Source organism: Triturus cristatus, chromosome 8 (assembly GCF_964204655.1).
Source record: "Triturus cristatus chromosome 8, aTriCri1.1, whole genome shotgun sequence".
Classification (NCBI taxonomy): Eukaryota; Metazoa; Chordata; class Amphibia; order Caudata; family Salamandridae; genus Triturus; species Triturus cristatus.
In genome coordinates this window covers 562215124-562233470 of record NC_140591.1, presented here as the reverse complement: position 1 = coordinate 562233470, position 18347 = coordinate 562215124, and positions in this window count along the sequence as shown.

Below are 18347 nucleotides of genomic sequence, written 5' to 3'. Positions count from 1 at the left end.
GACATGGTGTTGGAATACTGTAAAAGCCTGGCTGACGCAGTTCATTCTGTGTTTCATCAGGTTGGAGCGGATGCCACCCCCCTTGAAAAGAAGCCAGCCCATGATCTAAGCCCAGGGGACTGGGTAGGGATAAAAGTCCACAGAAGAAGAAACTGTTTGGTTCCCAGGTGGGGAAAACCAAGACAAGTCATCTTGACCACAACAACAGCTGTGAAGTGTGCTGAATTGAAGAATTGGATCCATGCAAGCCATACTTTGAGAAATCCAAATCCAGTCGACAGCACAGAAAAGGAGGATTTTAATGAATCAGAATCCAGTACTGAGCCAGATGACGGAGAGCCAAATGACAAAGAAAACCCTGAAAGGGGGGAAACAGAACCGAGTTTAACTTTTGTCCCCAGAAGTAATTCCCTGAGGAGAAGGTTGCAGATTTCTGATACCAGTTCAGACTCAGAGACAGAACAAAGAGCACAATCTTCCAGGACAGAACAAAGAAAGAACAAAGAAAAGGACAGTGAAGAGACGATAAAAGAGATTCATGAGAAGGAAGTGCCAGATGAAAGTTTGAGAGAAATTCCACCTGAAACAGCACCTTTAGATGGACAGGTGCCAGATACAGAGAGAGAGGGAAAGATTATTGCGGAAGACTCCCGAGGAGGTGTAGGGAACTCCAACATCCAGTTAGAAGCAGGGACAAGTAGTCAGCAGGAAGATTGCGTGCCGGAGATTCGAGGAGGGACAGAAGTAGGGAAAACAAAAGAAGTGGTGGAAAAAGAAACTGTTGAGAGTAAAAAGCAAGTTGAAACAGAGTCAGAGGAAAGCGAAGATGAGATACCTGAAGGTCGAGTTCTAAGAAAGAGAGCTTGGAGAACTGAAAAGAACGATAAAGGGAGTAAATTGAAAAGAGCTGCAAAGGACGATGTTAGGCCGAATAAAATAAAAAGATTGAGATATCGACTAACACGAGTAAATTCACCAAGGGCTGAACAGGTGAATGAAGTAACGAGTCAGGAAAAATCAAAAGAAGAAGAAACAATTGTGGTTAAAGAAAGCAAAAGAACAAGGAAACCGAACCAGAAGTATAAATCACCGGAATGGACATATGTGGCCCTGCCTGAAGTAAAAGTAGAGGCAGATAGCCAAGGAAATCCAGAGGTGGTTGTACCGGAAGTGATTGAGGAAGACGAAGAATCGGAAATCCTGTGAGTTATCTTATCCGACATTCGAGAAGAAGCGGATGTTTAGGACATTCTGTATACCGAAAACGAAGGGAAAGTGAAAGATGATGAAATGCCAAACTGAATGAGACAAGAAAACTACTGATGGAAAGACAGTAAAATACTGAAAAAGACAAAAACTGGTAGAACCAAGTAGGTGCTCAGAGCCTTGGGTTAGAAAACTAGTTGTGAAGTAGAAGAGGCTAAGTCAAAAGACACGGTCCATTTTAGCTAAGATGGCAAACATAGATAGTAGCAAAGGTAGATGTACATTTTTGAGGAGATGGTGTAAAATGTGTTGTTGTACAGGATTATTAATGCTTCTATGGAGTATACTAATCTCATTTAAAGTTACTATAGATACATTAGAAGGACATAGTGAAAACATAACTAATATAGGGAGGATTCAAAAGGTAGTTCCGACTAGAATAGATAAAAATTATTTACATAAAGACAGGTCTATAACAGATTTTTCTAATAATGTGTTTTCTAAATTGTTGTATGAATATGTAAAGACCATGGACGTAAGGGACTGCTATGTGTGTATGCAGTTACCTGCATCTGTATCAGAGGGAGTGACTTATCATCACCTTCCAGTAACTTATGGAATAACATGTAATGTAATAGCTAGTTTATTTTATCAAACAGGTAAATTAGAGTATTATTTTTCAGATGTAGATACTATATTTTCACCAGTACCTTCAATTAACAAACTAAACAAGGTAAAACCTGCAAAGGTAATAGGTGAATTTTTTTTAGAGACTAAAGAACTAACATTAGAATACATATTTAGAAATAATTTGACTTGCAGTTTAAAGAAAGAAGAAAAGACATTTTAGATATGGTTGAAGAAAGGAGATTGAAAATGCAAAGAAAGGCTTCAGAAGGAAAGGTGGAAAAAACAGTCTGGAATGTAGAAATGGAAAAACACTTGAAAGGGGAAACGAGTCCAACTATGGCATTAGATTGGCCTCAGAAAGGGAAGTTGTGTATTTGAAGGAATCAAACAGCATATGATAATTATTTTGTAGGGAATAGCGAGTGCCATGATACATACCGAATCATGGGAGGATGGGGATTTAAAGGTGGAAAAGATCCAGTTTTTCCAGGACTGTATTTTATTTGTGGGAACAGAGCATATTATCGTTTGCCAGACCATTGGTATGGCATATGTTATGTTGGCCTGGTTTTTCCAAAGATTTTTCATATGGATAGAGGAGAAGATGGTGTACATAGTTTAGGTAGTTATTTAGCACGTAGCAAGAGAGAATCTTGGACAGAAATTGTGGGTGACATTTTTGGAGCATTGATACCCGCAGTGGGAATATCTCTGAATGCAAACAAAATTAGAAGAATTTCAACACTAGTTGATCGCTCATCAACAAGCACCGCTGGAGGTTTCCTATTGATAAATACTGAAATGGTTGCCATGCGTGCTATGGTAATGCAAAATCGACTTGCCCTTGATATATTATTGGCAAAAGAGGGTGGAGTCTGTGGAATGCTGGGAGTTCAACATTGTTGTACTTACATTCCTGATGAAAGTAAAGATTTGAAAATTTATATTAAAAGTATTACAGAATTGCATGACGAAATTGCACCACTGGAGGTTGAAGGTGTTTGGGAAAAGATTGGAAGGAAACTATCAGCTATTAAAGATTTCGTAGTAAAACTAGGTAGTACATTTATAGGTAAGATTTTATTTCCATTAACATTTGTGATTTTCTTAGTATTAATAATTATATTAGGATGTATTTGTCGTAAAAAGGATAAAAATCAGAAAAGGTTAAAAGGAGAAAATTTAAGGAGAAGAGATGAGAAACAAGAAAGAGAATTTGAAGAAATAGAGTTGGAGGAAATCAAGGAGAGTATGTATAAAACAGCAAAAAGAGAAGAAACAGGGAAAACTGAAATATGAATAAAACAAGAAACCACTTTTAACATTTTATTAGCCATTTCTATGTTTTAATTACGTTTTTGTGTTTGTTTTGCTTAAGTTGACCATTTGGGCCTTCCTTAAGATGGCTGACTGAGACGTACAGCGTGACCGCTGCTGTCACACGAGGTTCTGGGTGAAGTGCACATGCATCACAACCAGCAACAATGGCCTCGTCCTGACCCCAGGAGAAGATGTTCTTCCCAAGGACACCCTGGGAGCTTCGCCAGGACTACAACAATGGACTGTCTTTAAAACCGGAACCAGCAAGTGCGATGACTTAATCTTGCGGACTATGTGAGAACTTTCCCGAGCGACCCCAAATCCACCAATGAGGACTGTCTAAAACCCCAATCTTGATACATTTTGACATTAGTTTCATTATAAAAGTAGGTAGAAAATGTGAATTACACTCTCTCAATATCTCTCTTCTTTGACGAACTTCCTTTCCTGACGTTATGCTGACGAGAGGACGGTGACACTGCTGGACAACTGTTATCCTGAATCTTTTAGAGACTGAATTGCGGCCTTACTTTGATGAATTTAAAATTTTCCATGACTTGACTGACTTAGAGGACGACTAATAGCCAGATTAGGTAAATATGATGTTCTGCGGTTTGGATGATGACTTCTAACAATTTGCAATTTAATTAGATAAACGATGTTTGATTAATTGATAAATGTGTTTTGGCAATTATTTGAAGAAAGTAGAATAAGGGAAGAGTATAGATAAATGAATTAAATCACTAAATCATATATACAACTAACTGATTCATCACCCAATGAGGGGAATATCACAAGGTTGGAGTTGATAAAATTATATAATGCGCATTAAGGTTTAGGTGAAAAGATATTCCTTTCATGTCAGCGTTTGGAAAACGTATCCCTCCAGGGAAACAGATCAATGAAGTGTGAGTGTTGGTGTTATGGGCCCCACCAAACAATGTATTTGAGTAAATGTGTTATTATGGTATTTGGTCTGTGACGAAGGGGGAGTTTGACTTTCCACGCTGAAACAGTACAACCCATTATAACAATCTAACTTCATTCCCCTCACCCAGCCCCTCAGTGCCCTACTGGCATAATAAAGGAAATCGACCCTGATATGTGATGATATTGTGTGGCGGCTTGTGAACCTCTCCCGATACCTTTAAGGGGTCAGCCCAAACTTGTTAAGAAGACTGACTTTCATGGCAGTGTATTGTGTCTTGTCTTCTTCCTCTAGTGTTAGGAGTGTTTCCTCCTCAATAATGGGATGTATTAACCCTGGGCGTAAAACTCCGCTCTGCTCCTGGAGTTTGTGAATTTTTGGCAACTCCGCGTTCTGCCTAGAATGCGGAGTTGCCGAAAACTCCATGTTCCCCACCGGAGCGGAGTTTTTTTGCGTTTGAGCGCCTAAAATGCGTTTTCGCGCATGCGGGAAAGACTTACGGGGGCCTGCAATCACCAACGAGATTTCGAAATCCGTTCGCGAGCGCCACGATATTTGGAAGCCGGCCGCACTATTCAGCGAGAGTGTGGAATTGCGAACACATTATTCGGGCGCGCCATCGGACTTCTGGCGGAAGTTTTGTGAAGATTCCGAACAAGCAGAATTTACAATCTGGAGAAGAATAACTCTCATGCAGCATCAAAACTTTCTTGAAATAATGATTTGGATTAAAAAAAAAACTCCTCAGATTGACATTTGGCTGTACCTTTTTGTGCAAGGAGTCCTTTTTCAGTTTTTTACTTTTTTTTAAGAGGAAGGAAGTGCCCCAGAGTCTCCAGCTTCCTGTTCCTGTCAAACAGGCTTCTCCCCGTGCTTTGTCCATCCCCTGTTCACTTTTCATTTAGATTTGGAGCTGGAAGGATCCCTCTTTGTTTCTGCTGCATCATATATCATTGGATTTGAGGACTTTTGAATTTGAGATTGCTCAATAAGTTAGAAAATCGGTGTTGTTTGTTTGATTTTTTTGTACTTTTCATTGTTTTGTTAAAGTTTATTGTGGTGGGTGGCCTGGATTTTCATTAGGGGCCTAGTTGTTTCTTTGTAAGTAATTTTTCTTCTTTTATAAAGGAAACATGTTGCACAGTTCACTGTATTTTCTCCAACTTTTGAAATCCCTCCCAGGAAACTACAGGCCCATCAGCCTAATAGACACAATTCAAAAGGTCATTGGGAGGATGGTACTGAATGTGCTTTTGGCCTGGATTGAAGACAACAGGATACTCTCCAGTTTCCAAGCTGGTTTTCGTAAATTTACCAGCACTGTGGACCAGGTCTTCCGCTTTGTACAATTGCACTGGAAGGTAGTCACGTTAGGCAAAGGCAGTCTCTACGTCGCGTTTGTGGACTTAAGAGCTGCCTTTGACCTCGTTCCTCGTGAGCAACTCTGGAGGGTCCTTGAAAAGCTTGGGCTTTCCTTGGAACTCTTGACCTTAATCAGGCGGCTCCATGAGCCTAATTTCGCAAAAATTCAGTGGGGAGGCCCGGGTGATACAACCCCCGAGTTTCCGGTTGAGCGAGGTGTGTGACAAGGCTGTGCCATGGCACCCACGCTCTTCTCCCTGTACATCAATGGAGTAGTAGATTACATGCTCCGAGTCAACACCGATGCTCCTAAGTTGGCCAGAGTGACCACTCCAATATTGATGTTTGCTGACGATACTCTTATAGTATCCAAAACCCCGAGCGGCATGCAAAGGGCCCTGACAGTTTTTGAAGATTTCTGTAATAATCATGGCCTAGAGGTGAATGTAACCAAGACGAAACTCATGGCCTTCAACCCGCACCCAAGCTATAGAGCAGGAAAACTCATAATGAATGGGCAAATACTCGAGGAGGTTAAAAATTTTGTCTACTTGGGCATGCACGTGACACAAGATAACAAGTGGAATAGACATTTGGAAATGTCTACACTGAAATTCACGCAGATAACGGGAACCTTGATTAGCGAGCATAAAAAATCCTACACTAAGCCTGTCAAACCCGTGCTCCAAGTATATGAGGCAAAGGCCCTAAGCTCAGTGTTGTATGGGGCCGAGCTCTGGGGTTTTGACGCATTGCCATCTTTAATAGTCGCTGAAAATAAATTCTATCGCAGTATAGTTGGTCTCCCGCAGAGTACGCCTATGGTACCACTACGTTACGATCTAGGTAGGAAGGCCATCAAGGATTTAGCCAAACTCCGCCCGGTCCTTTATTGGAGGAGACTCTGGACCACCTCGGAGCTCCAGCCGTATGCAATGGGCATTATGGATTTAATGCAGGCCGATACGTTCCACAAGTTTGGGTGGCTCAGGAACCTCCGGGAAACTCTGAAAGACCTGGGTTTGGAGGGGTTATGGAGTGACCCAGTTGCTGCCGGGTTTCCCACAAAGAGGCTTCTGAAAATGCTCTATTGGGAGCGGGTAAATCATCGGGTTTGGAGCGATTCTATTTCCCCCACGATGACCAGCCGATTTTTAGAGGCAAAGGTAACTCCAGTTTTCGAACCCTATTGGGATTTGATCACCCAACCCAGAGATAGGAAACTATATTTCCAATTTAGAGCAGGCTCTCTCCCACTCAGGGCCCTAACTAACGGGTGGTTTGGTGCAAGTGTAGGACCTTGTCCCATTTGTGGTGCTCAAGAGGAATCAATTGCCCATTTCCTGTTTGTTTGCCCAACATTTGCCAACCCTAGACGAACGTGGCTGTCTCCATTGTGCAAAACATTGGCCACAAGGAGTTCCGCTGTTGCTTTGAGAGTTCTAAGCACAAGCACTTTTCCAGTCCATACAATTGCCCTAGCTAAATATCTGGGCTGGGCATGGGTCTTAAGGCACAGGGCTCTCAGGGAAACTGCGGGAGATCTCCTGTAGGGCTTCACCCTTCAGGGACATTGGTTAATAATTTCCCAATCCCAAACGTAGTCTTATTCCATCAGTATTTCATCACTCTGCTGATTTGTTTAATTCCTTTTTAAACTCAAATTTTAGGTATTTAATGGATGATTTTATACATTTTATAGTGAATGTGTTCAGTATTAATTATGTGTTTTTTTTATATTTTTGTGTCTTGTATGAATTACTTTAAATTCGAATAAAGACTATATGATGATGAAATCATTTTGCTATATTTATTTAATTCACTAGCCCAGTAGTCTGCCAATAGACCTTGCAGCCAGTAGGCCCAGAGCTACTCATGGGTGCATGAAACAACTGTTTCTGTGGTGTCTGTTGAGTTTTCAAACATCATTTAGGGCATGGATGGCATTGGATTGAAATGTAAAATGTGTTTTTCGGGGGGTATTTCACTTTTTTCATGTGTGTTAAATAAATGCCTTTGTTGGATGTGTGTGGTCGTTGTGTAACTTGCAAACATTTTTTAGCCCAGTGGATTTTTATTTTTGTCAGTGTTGTATTAAAGCTGTGCTGTTTAGCATGCCTCCTTTGTTTGGCCAGTGTGTGAGTGTGGTTGTAATAGTGGGCCAGCATTTGTCTTGGCTGAGCCTCCCCGTGTGGCCAGGGGCCATTTTGTAACGTCTGTGTCTATTTAGGACTGCTTGAGTTCATTGTTTTCCAGGCGTCCTGCTTTTTGTTGTTGTGAGTGACTGACCATGTGGCAGGTGGCCATTTTGTGGTGGTGATAGTGCTTTTGCCATATACCTGCATGTCTTCTTCCCTTTGTTCCTGTTGGCTTATTGCTTCTTGTTGTGGCCTGCCTGACCATGTGGCTGGTTGCCATTTTGTGAAGGCAGCCAGTGTGCTTTTGCCTTAATCCTGCATTGTCTGTCTTCCCTTTCTTGTTGTTGTGGCTTGCCTGGCCATGCGGCTGGCGGCCATTGAGTGAAGGCAACCAGTGTGCTTTTGCCATGGTCCTGCATTGTCTGTCTTCCCTTTCTTGTTGTTGTGGCCTGCCTGGACATGTAGCTGGCGGCCATTTTGTGAAGGGACAGCCAGTGTGCTTCTGCATTAGGCCAGCAAGCCTTCTTTGTGGTGGTCATGCCTTCTTGCTGGTTGTTGTTTTGCATGCAATTTTTTCTTCTCATATGCTATATCCAGCAAAAAATATAGCACAGTTCACTACATTTTCTAATACATTTACAATATTATTGATTTAAATTGATTCACTATGTGCCCAAGGCTGCTAATGGGTTTTCCAACCAATAGGCCCAGAGCTGCTTATGGGTGCATGAAAGAACTGTTTTGGGGGTATTACACTTCTTTTCATGTGTGTTAAATAAATGCCTTTGTTGGATGTGTGTGGTTGTTGTGTAGCTTGCAAACCATTTTTAGGCCTGTGGATTTTCGTTTATGTCATTGTTGTATTAAAGCTGTGTTGTCTAGTATGCCTCCTTTGTCTGGCCAGTGTGTGAGAGTGATTGTAATAGTGGGCAGCATTTGCCTTTGCTAAGCCTCCCCGTGTGGCCAGGGGCCATTTTGTAAAGTCTGTGTCCATATAGGCCAGCTTGAGTTCATTGTTTTCCAGGCCTCCTGCTTGTTGTTGTTGTGAGTGACTTACCATGTGGCTAGCGGCCATTTTGTGAAGGCAGCCAGTGTGCTTTTGCCATAGGCCTGAGCTGTCTGTCTTCCCTTTCTTGTCGGTGTGGCCTGGCTATGTGCCTGGCGGCCATTTTGTGAAGGCAGCCATGCATGTCTTTCCTTTGCTCGTCTTGGCTTATTGCTTCTATCAATTGTCACCTGCAGCTCCTTGAATACTCAATCCCACGTGATGCACAATGCCAAACCGGGTCCGTTACATTTGTATTTTTGTTGTTCTTCTTCTTTCCTATCCTTCCTCAGTGTACTGTACACTAGTACACCAACCATGAAAGCCCTTGTTTTTGTCAAAGTCTCACAAATGTCTACACTGTATTTTTATGTTTTTTTAATAACAGAGGTAATACATTTAATAATATTAATAACACTAACAAGTGTGACCACACACTAAGTTACATAATATATTTGTTTGTTTGTACTAGTAGTAATTGAACCATAACAATGAATGCCACGTTTCACTGATGTTCTTCTTGCTTCTTTGCTTTTAGGTGCCAAAAAGAGGAGGAGACGTCATCATCCGTTGTACTGCCAGACAGAATTCCTGCCGCACAAGACGTCACGTGACAAGTGACCACGGACATCTCTTCAACTTGTGCCACTGCATCCTGCTGACATCTTCAAGATGGCTGCAAAGAAAGGTACAAGGTCCAGTACCAAGAAAGTTACCAGTGAGAAGAAGGCACCACCACTTACCAAGACCAGTATGTCGCCCAAGATCTTTGTTGGGCAACCACAAATTGCGCCTGCAGCAGCGGTGTCCTGGGAGCAAGCTGGGAGCAGCACCCCCACATCAGTGGACCCACCCCATCAACCTAGGCCCAAGCCTATGTCTGTTGCAGAGGCAGCCAGTCTAATCACAAGTCCAACGATGACGAGCACTGATGTTGACATTGACTTATCGTTATTGGAAGTCGTACCCATTCAATGTAGGGAACTGAGATAAGTGGGCAACAGCAGCTGCAACCACCCCCAATAGTAGTTATTCCTCCTGAAGTAGGGGCAGTTCAGGTGATCGAGCTTCTTGCAGACGAAGAAGAAGAGCAAGCCAATCTTTCAGAAGATCCATTGTCTTCCAGATCCCCAGCAAGGAAAAGGAGAGTTAGTCCATCAACTTCTTCTCCAAGCCCCCTTTCTGATGATCTAGACACCACTTGGATCCTGCCTCTGTCTGAGTTGGAGACATGCCACACCCACAAGACAAGGCTAGGGAAAAGGAAGATTCCAGAAAGTTTTAGAGTTATGGAGGTAGATGGAGAAGAGAAGGATGATGATGACGAGCCAGTCATCATGGACATTAGTCCTGCCCCAGTGGAGACTGACATTACCCAATCCCAAATTGCTTTGAGGGATGTGGCACGGACACCACCAACACAGATGATACCACCAACACCACATCCAGCTTCCATATTTCGCCGGCAGTGACCTTCATCCACCACAACCACCTCAGTAGCAGTAGGTACTGCAGAGAGTCAAATCTCACGCCCACCTACCAGTTCATCCGGCATTGCAAGTGGCACCAGCAGCGCCAGAAAGTTGACCACCCCAACTTGGGACTTCTTTTCGATGAGCAGGAAGGAGGTGAACATTGCTATATGCTCCATTTGTGGACAAGGTGTTAGTCCCGGTAAGTTTGCTACAAACTATGGTACCGGAGGCCAATCAAACAATCTGAAAAAACCGCACCTATTGTTGTTGGTGGGGATGAAGAAGTAGAAGATCCGATCATGGTGGAAGGTGAACAAGAGGGAGACATTTTCTCTGGTACACAAAGTAGCCCTGTCTCCAGCAGTGCAGTGGTACTGCCCACATCCTCATCAGCAACATTGCAGTAGCACAAAACCAAGAGTCAGACTGAGACACCAAGGGGTCCCAGGCAAGAGAGTACCACAACAATAAAACAAGTGTTGAGCCTAATAATATCTGGCGTCAAGAAGTCACCTGCATCTGTGGCACCAGAAAAGGAAAAAAACAGGCTAACATTCTCATCATGTTTAGGTCGGAGGGGCAGTATGAATACAACCACCCAATGGCACATTTGTACAATGCGAAGCTGGCTAAAATGTTAGCGCTGGACCTCCTCCCTTTTTCTTTTCTTGAGTTTGTGACAGCCATCTTGACAAAATGCAAGGTTCCCAGCCGGTCCTATTTTACCAGAGTTGCTATTCCAGCACTACATCACGACGTGCTGGAATTGCTTGGATAAGCTTTGCGGCAGAGTGCTGTTCACACTATCCACCTGACAACAGACATGTGGACCAGTTGCCAAGCCACTGATTACATGTGCATTACTGCACACTGGATCTCTTTTGTGGGGGTTGGAGAAAAGATATCTGCAGCAGATGTTGTTTACACTTCTGAGATTTTTAATGCCACGCAGAAACATGCAACTGTAGCCATGTTCACCATGGAGGAATCTCAAACTGCTGCAAACATTTTGGAAAACATTAACAGCAAGGTCTTTGAATGGATGTGACCAAGAGTGCTTAACATTGTTTTTTTGCCACGGACAATGGCAGTAATATAGTTAAGGCCATGGCCGGTGGTGGCTATTTCAGGGTCCTGTGTTCGGTGCACTGCATTCACATCATTGTTCAAGACTTTCTGAAAAAAGAAGACTGAGTCAGCAACTTACTGGCCACCTGCAGAAGAATCTGCACACATTTCAGCCATTCTTTTAACGACCGGAAGCAGCTGAGGATCATTCAATGTGATAATGGAATGCCAGTTAAAGCACTCATCCAGGAGGTGCCAACACGTTGGAACTCAATTTATTACATGCTTGAACATCTGCTTGAGCAGTGCAGACCAATCAATTAATATGTCATGCAAAGAGGGGCTACTGTGAAAGGCATGATCATTGAGATGGTCCCAATGGGGCCTAGTTAAATGCCTGACTGAGATGCTACTTCCTTTCGAGCTCTTCACACGTGAAGTCAGCATGGAGGACTGTACTAAGGGTCAAGCTATCCCATTGTTGCATATGTTACAGGAACAGCTGAAGGGGGTGCCTGCAATGTATGAAGGTGTGCAGGAAAAAAAAAGAAGCATATGAGTTGGTGGAGAGCTTAACCCTTTGCTTATCTGAAAATACAAGGGTGCAAAGAGGCATTGTGTCATCCAACCATTACATTTGTGCCACAATTCTGGATCCACATTACAAACCATTACTGCACACTCTCATTCCTTTTTCAGAAGGGGATGTTGCCAACTACAAAACTTGGATAGCTGTGGAAGCCAGTCACTTAGAAAAGAATGGCTGGGAATTAGAGGTCAGCTACTCCAGGGCACAACAAGTACTGCAGGGCAGCCGGCTTCAAGTTCAACTTCAGATCCTGAGGGCAGTGTGGTTGGCTCACAGCAGCCAAAACCACCAACATCATCAACAACAAGAACAGGAGCATCAGCTCCAAAACTGGCACAGGAATGGTTTCTAGCTGCAAGAGCTTGTTAAGTCCAGTGCTGATTCAAAGGCAAAAGAGGCCGAGCAAAGCGGAGCACCCATGAACATTGAGCGGTTGTTCCAGGCCTATCTGGATGACCCAACAGAGGTCTACATTGATCAAAACCCATTGCTGTATTGGTATGGGAAAAGGAACCAATGACCAGTGCTCAGCAGGCTGACGATGAACTATCTGGCTTGCTCTGTTGCAAGTGTCTCTTCTGAGCGTATTTTTAATGCTGCTGGTGCCGTTCTGACAGTGAGAAGGACTAATCTCTCACCCCAAAATGTAGAGAGATTAACCATGATCAAAATGAATCAGCGATTTATACCACTGGATTACACCATACCTGAAGTAGCACAGCAGGAAGATGGTGACAGTGACTTAGGTCATGGAAGTAGTGTGTTAGATGACCTACTTCTGAGTGAACCACCAAAGTTTGAGGATGAGCTCTACTTCCCTGACAACTAGGCTTTCGACTTGCTACTTTTTTTCTTGCTTCGATGCCCCCCAAAAAGCCCCTCAAAAAGATAGTGCTAAGGAATATTATTTACTTTTATTATTTATGTGTGTCACTGTCTTTCTGGTTTGAGTCACAACAAATCCATCACGCCATCTTACTCTTTTATTGCCAGAATGGAGATGCAACTGTGTGGAGTCAGTAAAGAAGTAAGTCCACTCCTCCGAGTCCTGCTCCAGTCCTGACTCGCCCTAAATCCATTTCCCTCAAGCCAGACATTGGATGGAGAATAGTACAACAAATGTGAAATGTGTGCCTGCCGCTTCGAGTCCCTCCAAAGAACCTGACTATAGCTATCCTCCTTTCTGAGCCTAGACGGACTGCCCCGTAAGCACAAGTAAATGATGGCATGCATTGGACGCTGACTCTGAGTGATTGGTGTATGTGTTGTTGTTGTGCATGATGTCTACTAGTATTTAATCTACAAAGAAAAAAGTGACTTAAGTCAATGTTTCCCTTCTTATTGTTCAATAACAAAATTGTACTAAATGCGAAGTGGTCGCACACCGCTCGTCATACTAGCAAATAGCCCCATAGGATTCTGGAGGATGTAGTGACAGCGGCGGGTACACCTATGCCACGAGTAAAAAGTTTAAAATGCCATCCCTGGACACGTGTTTCGAGGTAATTGCCTCTCGTCAGCAGGGAGCAGGTACGTATGCGGGGTGCTGTAGACTGCCAAAAATTATCAGGTATAATACCTCTCACGGCGCGCGGGTGCGGGATCCGGGCTCGTCAACCCATAGCTCAGGGAGCTTTAAATACAAAATGCGAAGTGGGTCGCACACCACTCGTCATACTAGCAAATAGCCCCATAGGATTCTGGAGGATGTAGTGACAGCGGCGGGTACACCTATGCCACGAGTAAAAAGTTTAAAATGCCATCCCTGGACACGTGTTTTGAGGTAATTGCCTCTCATCAGCAGGGAGCAGGTACGTATGCGGGGTGCTGTAGACTGCCAAAAATTATCAGGTATAGTACCTCTCACGGCGCGCGGGTGCGGGATCCGGGCTCGTCAACCCATAGCTCAGGGAGCTTTAAATACAAAATGCGAAGTGGGTCGCACACCGCTCGTCATACTAGCAAATAGCCCCATAGGATTCTGGAGGATGTAGTGACAGCGGCGGGTACACCTATGCCACGAGTAAAAAGTTTAAAATGCCATCCCTGGACACGTGTTTCGAGGTAATTGCCTCTCGTCAGCAGGGAGCAGGTACGTATGCGGGGTGCTGTAGACTGCCAAAAATTATCAGGTATAGTACCTCTCACGGAGCGCGGGTGCAGGATCCGGGCTCGTCAACCCATAGCTCAGGGAGCTTTAAATACAAAATGGGAAGTGGGTCGCACACCACTTGTCATACTAGCAAATAGCCCCATAGGATTCTGGAGGATGTAGTGACAGCGGCGGGTACACCGATGCCACGAGTAAAAAGTTTAAAATGCCATCCCTGGACACGTGTTTTGAGGTAATTGCCTCTCATCAGCAGGGAGCAGGTACGTATGCGGGGTGCTGTAGACTGCCAAAAATTATCAGGTATAGTACCTCTCACGGCGCGCGGGTGCGGGATCGGGCTCGTCAACCCATAGCTCAGGGAGCTTTAAATACAAAATGCGAAGTGGGTCGCACACCGCTCGTCATACTAGCAAATAGCCCCATAGGATTCTGGAGGATGTAGTGACAGCGGCGGGTACACCTATGCCACGAGTAAAAAGTTTAAAATGCCATCCCTGGACACGTGTTTCGAGGTAATTGCCTCTCGTCAGCAGGGAGCAGGTACGTATGCGGGGTGCTGTAGACTGCCAAAAATTATCAGGTATAGTACCTCTCACGGCGCGCGGGTGCGGGATCCGGGCTCGTCAACCCATAGCTCAGGGAGCTTTAAATACAAAATGCGAAGTGGGTCGCACACCGCTCGTCATACTAGCAAATAGCCCCATAGGATTCTGGAGGATGTAGTGACAGCGGCGGGTACACCTATGCCACGAGTAAAAAGTTTAAAATGCCATCCCTGGACACGTGTTTTGAGGTAATTGCCTCTCGTCAGCAGGGAGCAGGTACGTATGCGGGGTGCTGTAGACTGCCAAAAATTATCAGGTATAGTACCTCTCACGGCGCGCGGGTGCGGGATCCGGGCTCGTCAACCCATAGCTCAGGGAGCTTTAAATACAAAATGCGAAGTGGGTCGCACACCGCTCGTCATACTAGCAAATAGCCCCATAGGATTCTGGAGGATGTAGTGACAGCGGCGGGTACACCTATGCCACGAGTAAAAAGTTTAAAATGCCGTCCCTGGACACGTGTTTCGAGGTAATATCCTCTCGTCAGCAGGGAGCAGGTACGTATGCGGGGTGCTGTAGACTGCCAAAAATTATCAGGTATAGTACCTCTCACGGCGCGTGGGTGCGGGATCCGGGCTCGTCAACCCATAGCTCAGGGAGCTTTAAATGCAAAATGCGAAGTGGGTCGCACACCGCTCGTCATACTAGCAAATAGCCCCATAGGATTCTGGAGGATGTAGTGACAGCGGAGGGTACACCTATGCCACGAGTAAAAAGTTTAAAATGCCATCCCTGGACACGTGTTTCGAGGTAATTGCCTCTCGTCAGCAGGGAGCAGGTACGTATGCGGGGTGCTGTAGACTGCCAAAAATTATCAGGTATAGTACCTCTCACGGCGCGCGGGTGCGGGATCCGGGCTCGTCAACCCATAGCTCAGGGAGCTTTAAATACAAAATGCGAAGTGGGTAGCACACCGCTCGTCATACTAGCAAATAGCCCCATAGGATTCTGGAGGATGTAGTGACAGCGGCGGGTACACCTATGCCACGAGTAAAAAGTTTAAAATGCCATCCCTGGACACGTGTTTCGAGGTAATTGCCTCTCGTCAGCAGGGAGCAGGTACGTATGCGGGGTGCTGTAGACTGCCAAAAATTATCAGGTATAGTACCTCTCACGGCGCGCGGGTGCGGGATCCGGGCTCGTCAACCCATAGCTCAGGGAGCTTTAAATACAAAATGCGAAGTGGGTAGCACACCGCTCGTCATACTAGCAAATAGCCCCATAGGATTCTGGAGGATGTAGTGACAGCGGCGGGTACACCTATGCCACGAGTAAAAAGTTTAAAATGCCATCCCTGGACACGTGTTTCAAGGTAATTGCCTCTCGTCAGCAGGGAGCAGGTACGTATGCGGGGTGCTGTAGACTGCCAAAAATTATCAGGTATAGTACCTCTTACGGCGCGCGGGTGCGGGATCCGGGCTCGTCAACCCATAGCTCAGGGAGCTTTAAAAACAAAATGCGAAGTGGGTCGCACACCGCTCGTCATACTAGCAAATAGCCCCATAGGATTCTGGAGGATGTAGTGACAGCGGCGGGTACACCTATGCCACGAGTAAAAAGTTTAAAATGCCATCCCTGGACACGTGTTTCGAGGTAATTGCCTCTCGTCAGCAGGGAGCAGGTACGTATGCGGGGTGCTGTAGACTGCCAAAAATTATCAGGTGTAGTACCTCTCACGGCGCGCGGGTGCGGGATCCGGGCTCGTCAACCCATAGCTCAGGGAGCTTTAAATACAAAATGCGAAGTGGGTCGCACACCGCTCGTCATACTAGCAAATAGCCCCATAGGATTCTGGAGGATGTAGTGACAGCGGCGGGTACACCTATGCCACGAGTAAAAAGTTTAAAATGCCATCCCTGGACACGTGTTTCGAGGTAATTGCCTCTCGTCAGCAGGGAGTAGGTACGTATGCGGGGTGCTGTAGACTGCCAAAAATTATCAGGTATAGTACCTCTCACGGCGCGCGGGTGCGGGATCCGGGCTCGTCAACCCATAGCTCAGGGAGCTTTAAATACAAAATGCGAAGTGGGTCGCACACCGCTCGTCATGCTAGCAAATAGCCCCATAGGATTCTGGAGGATGTAGTGACAGCGGCGGGTACACCTATACCACGAGTAAAAAGTTTAAAATGCCATCCCTGGACACGTGTTTCGAGGTAATTGCCTCTCGTCAGCAGGGAGCAGGTACGTATGCGGGGTGCTGTAGACTGCCAAAAATTATCAGGTATGGTACCTCTCACGGCGCGCGGGTTTGGGATCCGGGCTCGTCAACCCATAGCTCAGGGAGCTTTAAATACAAAATGCGAAGTGGGTCGCACACCGCTCGTCATACCAGCAAATAGCCCCATAGGATTCTGGAGGATGTAGTGACAGCGGCAGGTACACCTATGCCACGAGGAAAAAGTTTAAAATGCCATCCCTGGACACGTGTTTCGAGGTAATTGCCCTCATCAGCAGGGAGCAGGTACGTATGCGGGGTGCTGTAGACTGCCAAAAATGATCAGGTATAGTACCTCTCACGGCGCGCGGGTGCGGGATCCGGGCTCGTCAACCCATAGCTCAGGGAGCTTTAAATACAAAATGCGAAGTGGGTCGCACACCGCTCGTCATGCTAGCAAATAGCCCCATAGGATTCTGGAGGATGTAGTGACAGCGGCGGGTACACCTATGCCACGAGTAAAAAGTTTAAAATGCCATCCCTGGACACGTGTTTCGAGGTAATTGCCTCTCGTCAACAGGGAGCAGGTACGTATGCGGGGTGCTGTAGACTTGCAAAAATTATCAGGTAGAGTACCTCTCACGGCGCGCGGGTGCGGGATCCGGGCTCGTCAACCCATAGCTCAGGGAGCTTTAAATACAAAATGCGAAGTGGGTCGCACACCGCTCGTCATACTAGCAAATAGCCCCATAGGATTCTGGAGGATGTAGTGACAGCGGCGGGTACACCTATGCCACGAGTAAAAAGTTTAAAATGCCATCCCTGGACATGTGTTTCGAGGTAATTGCCTCTCGTCAGCAGGGAGCAGGTACGTATGCGGGGTGCTGTAGACTGCCAAAAATTATCAGGTATAGTACCTCTCACGGCGCGCGGGTGCGGGATCCGGGCTCGTCAACCCATAGCTCAGGGAGCTTTAAATACAAAATGCGAAGTGGGTCACACACTGCTCGTCATACTAGCAAATAGCCCCATAGGATTCTGGAGGATGTAGTGACAGCGGCGGGTACACCTATGCCACAAGTAAAAAGTTTAAAATGCCATCCCTGGACACGTGTTTCGAGGTAATTGCCTCTCATCAGCAAGGAGCAGGTACGTATGCGGGGTGCTGTAGACTGCCAAAAATTATCAGGTATAGTACCTCTCACGGCGCGCGGGTGCGGGATCCGGGCTCGTCAACCCATAGCTCAGGGAGCTTTAAATACAAAATGCGAAGTGGGTCGCACACCGCTCGTCATACTAGCAAATAGCCCCATAGGATTCTGGAGGATGTAGTGACAGCGGCGGGTACACCTATGCCACGAGTAAAAAGTTTAAAATGCCATCCCTGGACACATGTTTCGAGGTATTTGCCTCTCGTCAGCAGGGAGCAGGTACGTATGCGGGGTGCTGTAGACTGCCAAAAATGATCAGGTATAGTACCTCTCACGGCGCGCGGGTGCGGGATCCGGGCTCGTCAACCCATAGCTCAGGGACCTTTAAATACAAAATGCGAAGTGGGTCGCACACCGATCGTCATACTAGCAAATAGCCCCATAGGATTCTGGAGGATGTAGTGACAGCGGCGGGTACACCTATGCCACGAGTAAAAAGTTTAAAATGCCATCCCTGGACACGTGTTTCGAGGGAATTGCCTCTCGTCAGCAGGGAGCAG